Raw genomic sequence first — 16,434 nt, 5'->3', positions numbered from 1 at the left:
CTCGCATTTTAATGCATTTGCCAGTCCTTTCATTTTTGTCCCTACAACCGTTATTGAATTAATCTTTTTTAAATAGCCTCCCTATCCACAAGAAATAAGAGTCCAACTGCTGGGAACATTTGGATTTGGTCATCAACCATGTAGGTTAACTTATTTAGGCGAATCAAAAGATCTTGTGAAATTGCAAAACTGAATTGTTCCAAGTGTTAAAGGTGCCATTTGCATAAATGCCTCATTGCTTGGTTGCTACACATTTTAAAGGTCTTTTCTGTGGGTAGCACTATAGTAAGCTTAAAAGGGGCTAAGCCCATTTCTCTCTCTTACATTTCTTTTGTTAGTTACAGTAAAATACCCAGTTAATGGTCTCCCTCCCTCCCTCCTGTTAGAGAAGGCATCATCTGACAAAAATGTATGTGCTTATATAAAACTATGTTTTGCTTATTTCTATTTATCGGTTCTTTCTCTGGAGGTGGACAAGTCCATTTTGATAGACTGAACCCAGAACATAAGATGAGGAGTCTGTAGGTGCTTATCTATTTTACTGGGCCTGTGGGTGATACAGGCATAAAAGACAACAGAGTGTCAGGGTTTATTGAGTTTGCCAGCAAAGGAGCCCCACTCTGACTTGCTTAAAATGAATCCAGGGTGGCTACTAAAAATCTTAATGGCACAGCAAGACATCAGCTTATGTAAGACATAAGTCTTGCTGTGCCATTAAGATTTTTAGGAACTCAGGGAAACCCTCCTGATAAGTTGCAAACCATCCAAAAGGATGGCCAGAAACAAAGGGAGGCCTGAAAGAGGAACCTGCTGGAGAAGGCACAGGATCAATTTAGGGAAAGCTGATAAAGAGGCAAAACTCATACCCCAAACCCCAGGGTGTTTAGTCCAAGGACAGAGTAAATATTGTGAGTGAGGACTTTAGGAATAATTCTTAGCCACCAGAGCACAGATGAATTTACTCATTTCCCAAAAGAAATGGAATCAATTCTAAGTGGGTAGAGCCTGTGTAGTGCTTTTGGATTTCAATTCCCAAAGGTTGAATCATGGCTCTGTCCAGCTGAAATCCTATCCTCTTCCACTGTTAAATTATAGATGTTGAATACAAAAATAACAGATTGGCTGAGAGAGGATTTGGACCAACTAGGGTTTCTTGAATTTGCCAGCAGGGAGTTTGACTCATAGTCAAAGACCTCCTAATAGTCAAAGACCTCCTAAATGGACAATACATAAGATTTATCCAGGTTTTTGAGAGTGAGGAGCAGTGGAGGAGGATGGGCAAAAGTTCATTGGTCAGGTCCCTGTTGCTGGGGCTCAAGGATGATCTGGTACAATAACCCTTTTGCCCATTTTCAGGATTGGGGGATTCAGCTGTTTCCTAGAAGTGGCACAGTAAGATACCATGGCATACTATTTTGGATTACTTGGATTGCAAATACAAATGGGAATGTACAGATGTATATGTGAACAAAATGGGAGTGATTCTCAAATGGAGTAATTTTGGATCTATACCACACACTGTGCTAAGGTTTTTAAAATAATTAATTCAATTTTTCTCAATAGCTCTGAGATATAAGTGCTATTATGATTCCCATTTAACAGTTGAGGAAACTGAAAGAAAGAATAAGTAAGTGCCTTGGACAGGAACACATAGCTAGAAAGTGTCTTTGTTCCTTCTCTCTGACTATTCTGTCACCAGCTGTATTTTGTTTTATAAACAGGGTACAGTAAAATATCCCTTAAAATGTAGGAAGTAAAAAATGGGAGGAGAATTTCACAAGCTCTTTTGGTGAAAGATAGATTTTTTTTTGTTAATGGTCCTCTAATTTGTAAGTGAAATAAATTACTATTTACTATATAGAAGATTTGTAATAACTTGCTGTATTTTTGTAATTGGCTAATGACAAATAGTGTATTCATTGAAAAATTCACATGAAGGTCAATTGCATATATTGCTTTGGTCTTTTTAAAATTATATATATATATATAAAGCAACCTTTTATAGGGAAGAGCCCTTTAATTTTCTTTTTTCTACCAAGGAACACTGGCTACATTCTCACAGAAATGACTAAAGATTTGTCCTGAAATTCCTTTGAAAATTAATGTTATAATAGAAGAATAATATAAGGGGGAGATAACATGATATTTTAAAAAATTTAGTCTTCAACACTTTAATGAGAGGCAATATAATATCTACTGTCTATGTAAAATGTTTATGCTGATTCATGATATTTTTGAAGATGGCTTATAAAGTGCATGCCTAATGATAGTGGAGCCATCTATCCTACAGGGATCAAAAATGTTTCTAATCTCTTGATCAGATGATTACATCAGTGATGATTTACAAAGTAGCTGGTGAAGGAGGGAGCTACTCTCCTGCAGGGACAGAAAATAAATGAAGGTCTGTGTGTGCCTATGATCATTCCTTGGGAGTCAATTTACACATAAATGCCCAGCCTTTGAGAGGGTTTGGAAACAATTTGATGACAGGCTGAAAAACTGAAGGAAGATGTACTTGGGTGAGGATCCAATGTGACTGCCTGTGGAACTGTTTCTTAATTAAATCATCTTGTTATTCTGAGGTATTTAAAAAAGGATTGATTCTGCCTATTTCAGTTTAAAGATTTCTTTTTGACTGGGGAAATTGAATATCCTTCAGTTTCCTTTCTGCCAACAGAAGGAAAAGTCAGAAAGAGTTCCATGATTGTACTTAGAGTTTATATATTCAATACTTTTTAGGTCTGATTATGATGTTTGGGAATCACTGAATAATATTATTTTCATATATATTATACTTCAAACTATACTTTAAATATGCACACACTTTTCTTCCCAGAAGAAAAATAGATTTATAACAAAATTAGATAATTATTTACTGCTTAGAGTGCCATTAAAATGTTAAGTTCAAACCCCTTGGATTATTATTACCAACTCCCAGAGTATTCTGGTAACCCAAATGGGCATTATTGATGAAGGATTAATAGTGCGAGCCATGATGTCCACTTCTTAGTGGAAGAACAGTGGACTCAAGGACCTGCATGAGAATATTTTTGGACAAAGATATAGTTTTTAAAAATTCTGTTTATTATAAGAAATATAGTTTAGGGGTTTTTTTAGAGACATTTAAAGGTAAAGATTTTAAAATGAAGTTCTCCTAAAAATAAAAAAAAAATTATGGATCAGAACAGAATGCAATATACCTCAGGTAAATTAAAAAATAAGAGTGGGAAAACATGATGGGGGCTCAAATTATATTACATTTAAAGATATGATAGTGAAATAATGTTACTGTACAATATGGATAATAAGTAGTAAATTATCTCTAGATCTGAATAGAATATAAGAAAATGTTCAGATTTAAGTTATTATAGGACACCTGAAAATAGTAAATCTCTTTCTCAGGTTTTCATGAGATTTACAAAGAATGCCCATAGGATAGTACCTCAAAACTAGTCAAGACGGAACTGTCAGAAAATAATCTGAACACAACAGAATGAAATTGTAATCAAAATGCATTTGAAGAATGGATTGAAGTTAAATTGGAGACACTCTGTCTAGTGTAGCATATGGAGACCAGTCAGTCATTGTGTCTGAGTTCTAGTCTCAGTTACTGGGATTTGGGTCAGGTCACTCAGCCATCCAGAGTTCATGGCCTGAGTTGTATATAAATACAATGATAATGCATATTTAGCTTGTGTCTCAAGCTTGTGGTGAGGATTCATTGTGATTGGTGCATGACTTTTTGTTAAGTTAATTACCTTATTGATGTTGAGCATTTTAAAATGATTGATTCTGCCCACTTCAGGTCGAAGACACTTCTTTTTGACTGGGGAAATTGAATATCCCTCAGTTTACTTTCTTCCAGAAGAAGGAAGAGGATATATTTATGCTTGTCTGTGTTTATTTCCATCAGATGCAGAGAACAGGCTTGATGTGAAAGAGATGGGTGGAAATCCAAAAATGACCTCATGGAACGACTATTCTCAGTATAGTGAATTCAGGGCTGGTCTTGCTAAATATGAGAGAATACACACTGTAGAGAAACCTGAATGCATTCAACGTGAAAAAACTTTCAGAATGAGATCCAGTGTTGTTAAACATAAAGGAATACATGCTGAACAGACACCTCATAAATGTTGTGAATGTGGTAAAGTTTTTAGTATATGCTCTTCTCTTATTAAACATCAGAGAATCCACAGTGGAGAGAAACTTTATGAATATAATAAATGTAGGAAGACTTTCAGAAACAAATCCAAACTTGTCAGACATCAGAGAATTCACAGTGGAAAGAAACTTTATGAATGTAATGAATGTAGGAAGACTTTCAGAAACAAATCCAAACTTGTCAGACATCAGAGAATCCACACTGGAGAGAAGCCTTACGAGTGTCATGAATGTGGCAAAACTTTTATTCAAAACTCTGCCCTTTATATACACCATAGAGTCCACACTGGAGAGAAACCTTATGTGTGTAATCAGTGTGGAAAGGCTTTTGCCCAGAAGGGCAATCTTGCTCTCCATGAGAGAATCCACACTGGAGAGAAACCTTATGTATGTAATGAATGTGGAAAGTCTTTCACACTGAGGGCCAATCTCACTGTCCATGAGAGCATCCACACTGGAGAGAAACTTCATGAGTGTCATGAATGTGGCAAAGTCTTTCGGGAATACTCATTCCTTAATGTACATCAGAGAATCCACCCTGGGGAAAAACCTTATGAATGTAATCAATGTGGAAAGACTTTCACACTGAAATCCAGTCTTGCTGTTCATCAGAGAATCCACACTGGAGAGAAACCTTATGAATGTGATCAATGTGGAAAAGCTTTCAAACGGAACTCCAGACTTGTTCTCCATCAGAGAATCCATACTGGAGAGAAACCTTATAAATGTAATCAGTGTGGAAAGAGTTTCACACACAAGACCAGTTTTGTTTTGCATGAGAGAATCCATACTGGAGAAAAACCATACGAGTGTAATCAGTGTGGAAAAATATTCAGGTGTTACCCCAGTTTTGTTGCGCACAAGAGAGTCCACAGTGGAGTGAAGCCTTTAAATGTAATCATTGTGAAAAGGCTTTCCATTGCAGCTCAGGACTTGTTACACATGAGAGAGTCCACATTGGAGAGAAACCTTATGAATGTAATCAGTGTGGAAAGTCTTTTGCACGCCTCTCCACTCTTTGTAAACATCAGAGTATTCACACTGGAGAGAAACCTTATGAATGTAAACAATGTGGAAAGGCTTTTAGCTGTAGTGATGCTCTCCTTACACATGAGAGAACCCACACTCGATAAGAACTTTATGAGTGTTTGGAATGTGCTACAACTTTTAATATATACTTATCCCTTACTGAACATCAGAGAATCCACATTAGGGGAACAACCTTATTAATATAATCAATGGAGAAAATCATAATGGCTTAAGTTTCCCCTTATTTACCATTAGAGAACTCATATCAAATAGAAATAATATGCCTGCAATGTATATATAGAAAGGTAATTAAATGTAGTATAGAGCTTGGTAGACATCAGAAAATTCATCTTTGTAGCAAATCAATCTGGGAAAGTTTTTAGTCAGAGAACATCTCTTGCTTTAGATCAGGGGATTCATAGTAGAGACTTATGAATATACTCAACTTGCCTTTTGCTGGAAGATGGAAGTCACTCCATATCACAGTATTCATACTGGAATCAAGCCTTATAAAATTCATAATTGTGAAAAGGCCTAGAACTCAACATGTGTTTATATTGGAAAATTCTTCCTGGAGATGAAACTCAAGGATTTGGTTAATGATGAAAGGCCTCTTTCTCCAGCTTCTCACAAAATTGTACACACTCAAGAAGCTAGCATAGTAAAATGGAAGAATCAGAAATGGGAGATTCATGGTCGAGAAATTGGGGGTGAATCTTTGTGGGAGGAATTCTGGGAAATGTCTTTAAATATGAACATATCAATTTTTCATGTAGATGCTCATGTGCAGATTGACACTGAAGAATGTGAATACAATGCTTATGTGGACCAACGAGCAAAAATAGCCAGGGCCAGGGATAATACGGATCCTAGCACTGACTCAGATGAGTCAGCCCTCGTCCAGTGGGACATCTGGGAATATAGGCTACACACAGGGGGGCACAAGGTAGAGGAATATCACTCTCCTTATCTGCCCTCAAATGAGCTACAGGTATTATATGCCAACACGATGCCCCAAAAGCAATACCCAGAATAGCTACAGGAGAACTGGCCGGCTAATATATCTGCTGCTGTGCTGATCCCTGTGCCCGAGCCTCTGGATAGACAGACTTGAAGTGGAGGGTTGGGACCTACTGACGTAAAGGTGGGGACTAGAGTTTGGGTTAAGAAACAGGCGAAAGACAGGCCAAAGGCCACAGAAATGGCAGCCGAGGGATTGAACAATACTGTGGCTATCACACGTCCAAGCGACGATGCGAGGGAAATTGTGCTGAGTGATCATTTATTTGTTTGTGAATAAAGTGTGCTTTAGGCCTGGCCGGGATCCTCTGGCCGACCTCATGCTTTTCCCAGACTCCTGGAGATCTTCCCTGTCCTTCTGGGAGATGCCCCACACGCAAGATGACAAGATGAATTTACTCGTCCGGGCTCACAGTCCTGCCGACTTGCTGACCTGATGTTGAGAACCCATTGAGTCTGGAAAGCGACCTTTCCTCGGAGATGTCTCGTGGTGGGCATTTTCCCATCTCGGGGACGATGAGAGCTTTGCTTGACATCACACACTGTCATCTGTTATTAGCTTTGCCCTCCTCTCATGACCAGCACTCTGTATCATCAGGCGGCTATCAATGTAAATCCTCTACAGATAATTCAGTTCCTGTCCTGAAACATGGTAGAAGGAGAGGAGCAGGGTCTGACACCCGACTTGGTGGGGCACGGCCAGGCTCGGGCATGGTGAGGTCTGTACATGTCGAGGTCTTGTCTAGCCGACTGCTCTGTGCTGGATGAGATGTGCCTCAGCATGCACAGTCAGTGCTCAGTGGTTGCCACCAAAACACTAAATTAGGAAAAGAAATTTCTGACTTTGTTTGATTCCTCCTCCTTCGCCTCCTTGCATATCGATATATCCGCCCTGTTTACTTGTTCCCTAGAAAACATTTCTTCTCTCACCCAAAAGGAAAATGTTCAGAGATTGCTAACTTCTGGAGATGATTATACTTGGAGGGAAATGTTTAAACTTTATCTCCCTACCGACTAGTGGATAGCCCTACAACAAGGGGCAGCAGGACGTCGTAGTGTGTTGTGTCCCGGGACAATCATATAGGATAAGGTTCATCATGCTATTGCTATGTGTAATTTTCATGTTATTCCTTTTGTATGGAATTCCTGTTCTGCTGCATTGTGTCACTTGTGACCACTGTAAAGTGTGTGGAATGATCAGTAGGCAGATGGAGCCCCGCCTGCGGAATTCTTCTCCAATCTCTGTGATTTGACTCTGTTTCTCTAAGTTATTAAACATTGGTTTTCTCCAGTGACAGGGTGATATGTTTTATTTTTCCCCTGACCATGTGGATGATGAAGTTTTTTCGTGCCTATTGCAATCTTTACATTTACTTTCCATATATGTGTGTGTATATATATATCTGTATATATATATATATATATAAATAAAATGTGTATATGTATATCCCCTACTGTTAAAAATATTTCTCTGCTTTAGCAAACCCTCTATTAATTTTTGCTTCAATTCTGATATTATGCATATGAAACTGTGATGGTCTCTGTAAAATGAAAATGATATCTAATAGATTTACCCCAAAGGTATGTATGGCCTATTCTCACAACATGATTGATTTAAAGGCTGAAAGAAGAGTTATACATTTTAATAAATCTCCCCTGTTTCATATCATAGGCCTTATTCTTACCAGCAGAGACTCAGACTGCTTTGGGCTTTTGGCCAGAGCTCTCAGCAGATTCTCCAGGTTTCTGTTACTGTCAGGGAAGTAAACCCTTATCTTGTGGAATGTGTTGTCTTCATGATTCTTGATTAAATTTTGAGAAAATGTTTTGCTTAGCTGTTTCTTGGAACTCAGGACCTTGGCCAGGTCAGCTTAGGCCCTGGAAGAAGTTCTGCAAAGTACAGTTGACCAAAAAAAAAAAGCCTTCTTTGTTTGAGGCCCAATAAGAATCCCCTTCTGGAAAGTAGACTTTGGAATCTCACCCATGGAGAGGAAGCTCTGCCTGGGACTTTCCTGAATGGGACCTGAAAGTTGTACCCTGGGACTCCCCAGCTAGAATACAAAGGTGTTGGTGCTTTCCTGATTTGGTGCTCTCTCTCTCTCTCTCTCTCTCTCTCTCTCTCTCTCTCTCTCTCTCTCTCTCTCTCTCTCTCTCTCTCTCTCTCTCTCTCTCTCTCTCTCTCTCTCTCTCCCTTTCCCTCTCCCTCTCCCTCTCTCTCTTCTCTCTGTCTCTGTTTCTTTTAACCCCTCACATTCCATCTTAGAGTCAATACTGTGTATTGGTTCCAAGTCGGAAAAACAGAAAAGGTCAGTCAGTAGGGGTTGTTTGAACCCAGAATTTCCCACTGTGTAAGATTTTAAATGGTTGAAGGCCTTAAACTGTAACAGTTAAAAGAGTGATGTTATAAACTGTAGTGAGTTAAAATGGTGGAAAATATAAATTGTGATAGATATAAGAGAGGGTGAGTAAATTGTGACTGCAGAAAATATGTTTCACTACAGTGTCTTGGTTTTTAAATCAAATATAAGGTGGTCTCCAGGGAAATATTCCCAATTATTCAAATACCCAAGTCAACTGGGTTTATATAGAATTTAATTAATACAAATGTGGAATTAAAGAAAAGAGAGAAAGAGAGAAAAAGGAAATAAGTATGAAGGGTCTTAAGCCAACATGGCCTAGACCTGAGTCTTAAGAGAGAGAGATCAGTCAGTCAGTCTTTTAACACTCACCACAAGGTCTGTCTAAGCAAGGATTCTAGTGACACCAGGCCAGCTCCATCTCAGCTGACTTCACCAGAGACTGTTCCAAAGGGCCTCTCTCCAGAGCCTCCAGAGGGACAGAGTCCCCTCAGAGGAGCTCTAGCGAGACCTCCTTAGAGACTGTCCTCCAAGAGCTTCCCTTCTCTAGAGCCTCTCTCAAGAGATTCTTCCCAAGCGATCCTCATAAGAGCTTTCTCCAAAAGGATTCTCCCTCAAGAGATTCTGCTTTTTCTTATATAGGGGTTTTTCTCCTATGTCACCTCCCCTAAGTCCTTACATCTACCAATCACCATAGATGTTTTCTAAAAGACTGCCCATCTGAATTCCTGCTAAGTCGACAAATCTCTTCAGTCAGTCTGAACCAGTGAAAACACAGCTGAGTCAACTAATCTCATTAAGAGAAAACTTGCCCGACCCTTTTAGGTATTCTAAAAAACAGGCATGGCTCAAAGAACTCCTTGCCTTATTATAAGCATGGGTCTAAGTACTTTCTTTGTTTAGCAAGGAGTTTTCTCCCCTAAAGCAGTCTTAAGTACGGGTGGAGTAGAGGTCCTCCCATTTCTGATCCTGGCGAGTTCTCACATCAAAATGGGGAATGTTTTCAGTTCAATGGGGAAAATTTTAACATTCACAAGTCTGAGAAATTTCAAGGTTTACAACTGTCAGGGCTGGCTCTCAATCCACTGAGCCACCCAGCCATCTCTCTCTCTCTTCTTCTTCTCTCTTTCTCTCTCTCTTCTTCCTCTCTCTCTCTTATTATTATTGCTTATTATCTCATCTGTATATTCATGTATGTTTTCCATTGCAAGCTAAATTGCTGGATCGTTGCATGATAATAATAAACCTACTTTAAAAAAAAAACTTTTTTATTTAAAAATGCTGTGGAGAAATGTGTCTTATTGTAAGAGCAAATCTTGAATCAAAAAAAGAGTCAAGCAACTTCATTTCATAAGCCTTAGTGTTACATCTGGCTTGCTGTGGGGATGCTTGCAGCTGTTTTCTCTAGCTAGATTTTATTCTCTTTCCCTGTTTGCAAGAGCTCCTATTGTCTCAGGAGGTGAGTTGGTCCCCAATACTATTGTATTTTTCTCCCCAGACCATCTATGTGCACAAGTCCCACCAGTACCACTCCTGGGCTCATTTGGTGGGCTGCTCCTACCTGCATCCCCTTTTTGGTTATGTTCAGTAGGTGAGTCTATCCTATATCTTTTCTGGGGTCAGGTGCGGTAGGCTTCTAGGCAACTCCCTAAGAATAAAACTTGATGGTCAGGTTAAAAAAAATTTAGTTCAACCCTCTTGGATGATAATTGCTAATTCCCTAAGGATTCTGGTTTTCCTAAATAGAAAATGTGGATGGAGGACTAATAGTGAAACATGCTGTCCACTTCCTCATGGAAGGATAGTGGACTCAGGATCTAGAATGAAAAAATATTTTTTTACATGGGAAATGCATAGTTTTTTGTTGTGTTTTTTTCTTAAAATAAGGATTTTAGGGTTTTTTTTTTTTAGATTTCATGAAAAGAGACACTATAAGATAAAAATTTCATAAGAAAGATGTAATGGCTATTCAAAAATAAGTGATATCTGATATACCACAGAGACTAGAACAGAATTAAATTGTAATCCACAAAATGAATTTGAAGAAGGGATTGAGGTGGAAATGGAGACAATCTTCAGTGTACCAAGCAGAATCAGTTAATGAGCTTGAGTTCTAGTCTCAGTGGCTGGAATATGAATCAGGTCACTCATCCTTTAGAGTTCATAGCTGGAGTTGTAACATATAATGAGACTGCATGCTCTCCTTATGTCTTAGCCTTGTGGTAAGGATCCAGCATGTGGAAAGTTTTTAGTGTACACTCTTCCCTTATTAAACACCAGAGAATCCACAGTGGAGAGAAACCTTATGAATATAATCAATGTGGAAAAGCTTTCACATGCTACCCCTCTCTTCCTAAACATAAGAGAACCCACAGTAAAGAGAAACCTTAGGAAGGTGATCAATATGGAAAGGCTTTTGGACTCAACACTAGTCCTAATATTCATAAGAGGAGAGTGTGCACAATGTGAACAGGATTTCATGCACAGGGGAAACTTTGCTGCATATGAGAGAATCCACCCTGAATAGCAACCTTATGAGTGTCCAGAATATGGCAAAACTTTGAATTTTTACTCTTTCCTTACCTTACACTAGAGAATCCTTATTAGAGAGAAAACCTTATTAATACAGTCACTTTGGAAAATTATTCTAAAGTTATGCCTTATTTCCCATCAAAATTCTGAAACAGGAATTATATCCCTCTAATGAATGTGGAAAGACATTCTGATAGAGTACAGAGATTGTTAGACATCAGAAAATTCATGTTGAGAACAAGACTTCTATGGGATCAATGTGGGAATGTCTTTAATCAGAGGTCATTTCTTACTTTACATCAGAGGATTCCTAGTGGGGAGAAGACTTATTCATGTGCTAAATGAGTATCTATTTTTTAGATGATGAAGTTTACTAGATACCATACTACTCACCCTGGAAAAAGGTCTTATAAAATCAGTAATTGTGGGAAGGGCTTTACCTGGAACTCATTACTTTTCTGAATATTGGAAAACTTTTGCTGGAGGTAAAGGTTAGAGATGTGATTAATGATGGAAGACCTTTTCTCGGAACATAGACCTCATTAGAAATTACAAAATTAATAATGTTCATAAAGCCCTAAAAATGGATTGAATTTTTCTCTATAATCCTTCCAACATCTTTTTTTATCTTACTCTTGTTTTTCTCCCCTATTATTAAATATTTCACTCTTTTCTTGATATTTATAAAACCAATTTTTAAAAACCCTTACTTTCTATCTTAGAATTGGTTCTGTGTATTAGTTCCAAGACAGAAGAGCAGTAAGGGCTAGTCAATGAGGGCTAAATGTCTTGCCCAAGGTCACACAGATGGGAAATATCTGAGGCCATATTTGAACCTGGGACCTCCCATCTTCAGGCCTAGCTCTCTCTCTATCCATTGAGCTACCTATCTGACCCCATGTAAAACCAATTAATGTTAGGTTTAAAAAAAAATATCTAGTTCCAAATTCTCTCCTGTCCTCAGCTCCTTATCATTGAGAAAGCACATTTGAAGTCATGCAAAACATATATTTCCATATTAGTCATGTTGTTAAAAAAATAACTTATCAAAAAAAAAAGCCAAAAGAAAAATTTAAAAAGTATGCTTCAATCTGTTTTCAGACTCCATCAGTTCTTTTTCTAGTGACAGATAGCATTTTTTCATCACAAGTCCTTCAGAATTCCCTTGGATCATTAATACCATATCTTCTTCAGCCATTCCCTAGTTGATTGGTATTAGCTGACCAAAAATGTCCTGGCATACAATATATTTTGGTATGTGTTGGACATTTATTTTTGTAATGATTTCTTTAGGCTGCTGGATGGCACAGTGGATAGAAGGCTGTCCCTATATCCACAAGACCTAAGTTCAAATTCAGCCTCTGATAATTACTAGCTATGTGACCCTAGACAAGTCACTGAATCTATTCTCCCTCGACTTTTCTCATTTATACAATGTACCTAACTTCCATAGTGTCAGGGAATGTTAAATGAGACATGATAGCATATTTCATTTTTTTCCCTCCTCTGGAGACTATATTTAAAAAAGATAAAAGAGAGGGAAGTTTTGTACCCCAAGGAAAGGTTGGACTTTTGGTATGGAGACGGGGGAAGGATACAAGAACCCCCTTCTCAAAGTGGGGTTCAGGGGAGACAGCAGATGTAATGGGTTGGCTCAGAGAGAGGAGAGGGGGTTTGAAGATTTTCCCCCTTCTGCCTTCCCACCTTAGCTAAAGTTGTCCTCCCCAACTCACTCTTGTCCCTCTTGTCCCCCCTCCACTACTCGAGACCAAAAGGTCTCCCCTTGATCCATTCACTCACACTCAACTTGGGGAACAGATAACTTTTAATGTTAACTCAGGTGATACAAAAGGAATAATAGGCAAGGAAGAATGGGAAAAGGAAAGTGGGGAGAAGGGGTTCCTGCCTCTATCTAAACCCTTCTGCCCTCCCTCCTCGAGTTTGGGGGGAACTCGGGTCTTGGCAGACTGAGCCCCCTGAGAGAAAGTCAGGTTGACTCACCCCTGGGCAATAGGAGCTGAGGTAAAGTCTGCTCAGGTTTCTCTTCAGAAGTTCCTTCAATTGGGAAGTGTTGGGAGGAAAGATGTCCAGTCACCAGCAGGAAAAATGGGGAACCCTCAGGAGAAAGTCTTTTCCCACTTTCTCTCTTCAGCTTCTCAAGACTGAGAGAGCTACTGCTCCTTCCGCCAGAGACTGCTTCTCCTTCCGGATTTCACTCCTGGGGCCCCTCTCCTGTTGAGGTGATCAATTTCACATACTCTTCAGCTTGGCACTTTTTCTCTAGTGCCAGCCTCTGTCACAAAACATGGCTATTCATCACATTGATTAGAATTCTTAAGTCTTACAGTCTTAATTTTCACTATATATATATATATATATATATATATATATATATATATATGTTTGTTTATAAGGTATTCTGGTTCTACTTATTTCACTTTACATTAATTCATATAAACCTTTCCAAGTTTCTGCAGCCATTCACCATCCTTATTTCTTATAGCACATCCTATTTCATCAAATTCATGGAAATGACCAGTGTTCTGCAGATGTCATTGTTCTTAACTACATATTCCTTTCAAGAGTCTGGATGTGATTGGTTAAAGGGGGTGAAAATGAATATTAATTAAAATTTTAAAAGAAGCTGAAGTTCTGTATGCTTGAATTCTCTAATAATTATAGGCATCCTAACTTAAACCGAAAATGTTAACACCCCCCCCCCCCCCATGTAATTACCCTTTGTCTCATTACTGGGACATATGTGTATTCCCTGAAATTCCCTGAAAGCATAAGGAAAGGACCAGAGTTTATAAAATATCCATAAGGGCTTCTTTTGTCATGGCAAATAATTGGAAACTCAAGTGTGATTCCTGACTATAGTTCCAATGACTGAACAAATATTGATGCAAGGCTTGAATTGAACACAAATATGCCATTAAAGATTGGCAATTCCTTTAAAAGCTCAGAAGTCAAATGAATGGCTGTAGAGCGAACTGAATAATCTCAAAGGAATAATCGATAACTATTACAACATTGCTAACAGTCAACTAAGAAATTTGAAAGATGTCACATCTCTGAGAATGATTATGACAAACTAAAATTTCAGAGGATTTATTAAAATCTGCTACCTCTCTTGACACCCAAGGATGATAAGTTCAAAATGTTGGGAATATGGACAAAGTGGGAATTGATTTTGCTTAACTATGTGATTTCATTTCAGATATATATTTTGGACTTTTTGGTCAGTTTTGTGGGAAAGTTTGACATTTTGAGGGGGATTAATCATAGGATTTCCCATATGTTCATTTTTTAATATAACATTTGATAAAAATCTCCAGAGCATAATTTTTGTTTTACTTACATTCATTTAGTTTTAAAAATCTTTTAAATTTTATGTAGAGTTTATATACATATATATTTTCATTAAAAATTCTCCTAGTCTTAATTGTGAAAGATACTTGAATGTTTTTCCCTCTGATTTTTAAAAAAATATTTTTTCACTTATTAAACATTCCCCTTACTTCTCTCATCTGCCTTCAGAAAAGAAACCAAAACCTTTTATTATAAACATGAATAATGAAGAACGGCATTCTTGCTTTGTCCATGCCCCAAAAATAGATGTCTTATTCCATACCGAGTCCTTCATGTCTTTTAGAGGGAGATAGCACATTTCATCATTTGTACTCTGGAGTCTCTTCTTTAACTTTTAGACCAAGTTCCTATTTACAATAGACTTACAGATTTTGGGGAAAAAAAGGTGGTTTCTCCCTCCACTTGGTCTTCCTCTGTTCTACTTGCCCATCCTGATTGTGTGAGATCATTTATATCTCTTCCCTTTCTCAGCCCTGTGCATTTCACACATCTTCCATTTCCATGATTTTAAGAATATGGAGACAAATCAGAACTCCCATTTAATTATGGTTTTTCATCCATGATCATGATTCAAAGGAGACTCTCCATATTAGAAAGTAAAGAGTTTATCCTTGTATTTACTCCTTGGTACTGGTGACTGCTAAATCATATATGATTCCAACTGTGGCTCTTTAGTGTTTGATCTTCCTTCCTCCCTCCCTTCCTTCCTCCCTTCCTCCCTTCCTTCCTCCCTTCCTCCCTTCCTTCCTCCCTTCATCCCTTCCTTACTCCCTTCCTCCCTCCCTCCTTTCCTCCCTTCTTCCCTTCTTCCCTCCCTCCCTTCCTTCCTTCCTTCCTTCCTTCCTTCCTTCCTTCCTTCCTTCCTTCCTTCCTTCCTTCCTTCCTTCCTTCCTTCCTCCCTCCCTCCCTCCCTTCCTTCCTTCCTTCCTTCCTTCCTTCCTTCCTTCCTTCCTTCCTTCCTTCCTTCCTTCCTTCCTTCCTTCCTTCCTTCCTTCCTTCCTTCCTTCCTTCCTTCCTTCCTTCCTTCCTTCCTTCCTTCCTTCCTTCCTTCCTTCCTTCCTTCCTTCCTTCCTTCCTTCCTTCCTTCCTTCCTTCCTTCCTTCCTTCCTTCCTTCCTTCCTTCCTTCCTTCCTTCCTTCCTTCCTTCCTTCCTTCCTTCCTTCCTTCCTTCCTTCCTTCCCCATTGTTAATCATTTCTTCTCCTTCACACTTTCAACTCTCTATGGATTTATAACACTTTCCTGGGTTTCTTTTTACTAACATGACTGTTTCTCCTTTGCTGGATCTTTAACCTGGGCCCCTTTCCCTTCTCTCTCTACTGTTTCATTAGGAGATCTGTTCAGCTACCAGGCATTCAATGATCATCTCTATTCTGATGATTCTGAAATGTACTTGTCAAGCCTTAACCTCCCCTGCTACCCTCTCTTCTCAGATCTTGACATGCCTACTAGACACATTGAATTGGATATCATGAAAGACATTCTACATGCAAAATATACCAAACTCATAAATTCATTTTCTCCAAAAACACTCTACTGTTCCCAACTTCCCTATTTCTGTCAGGTACTTTTTCTTCAACTCTCTCAGGCTCACAATTTAGTAAGTCATATTTGACTCCTCATCCTCTCTGATTCCCTTTTTTGTCCAATATGATGCCAAGGCCTGCCAGTTTTACATTCATCTTTTCTCTTAAATATTCCCTTCTCTCCTCTGACACTACTACCACCAGAAGCACATGGTCCTCATCACTTCAAATTTGTCTCTTTAATTAGATTGTTAGCTCTATGAGAGCTGGGGCTTTCTTTACCCTTCTTTATAGTTATTCTTCATGCTTATCATGGAGTCAGGCAAATAGTAGACATCTAAATGTTTATTGATTGGAACAATGTACGACTCTCCTGGCATGACAATCCATTGGAAAGAGGCCCGGGGAGGTGAATGCTGTAATGTGTGTTTTTCT

The 16,434-nt window shown here is 38.6% G+C and overlaps 1 protein-coding gene across 1 annotated transcript in view; it reads left to right on the top strand.

The window, feature by feature from the left end:
• The window catches only part of LOC100013894 (zinc finger protein OZF-like), a 159,906-nt gene that overhangs the window by 128,826 nt on the left and 14,646 nt on the right, over positions 1-16,434 (top strand). The gene's annotated exons all lie outside the window — the stretch shown is intronic.

This window comes from Monodelphis domestica, chromosome 4 (genome assembly GCF_027887165.1).
Source record: "Monodelphis domestica isolate mMonDom1 chromosome 4, mMonDom1.pri, whole genome shotgun sequence".
NCBI classification, from domain to species: domain Eukaryota; kingdom Metazoa; phylum Chordata; class Mammalia; order Didelphimorphia; family Didelphidae; genus Monodelphis; species Monodelphis domestica.
Note: the sequence above shows the minus strand (reverse complement) of the source record. Positions and strands in the feature narration are given on the sequence as shown.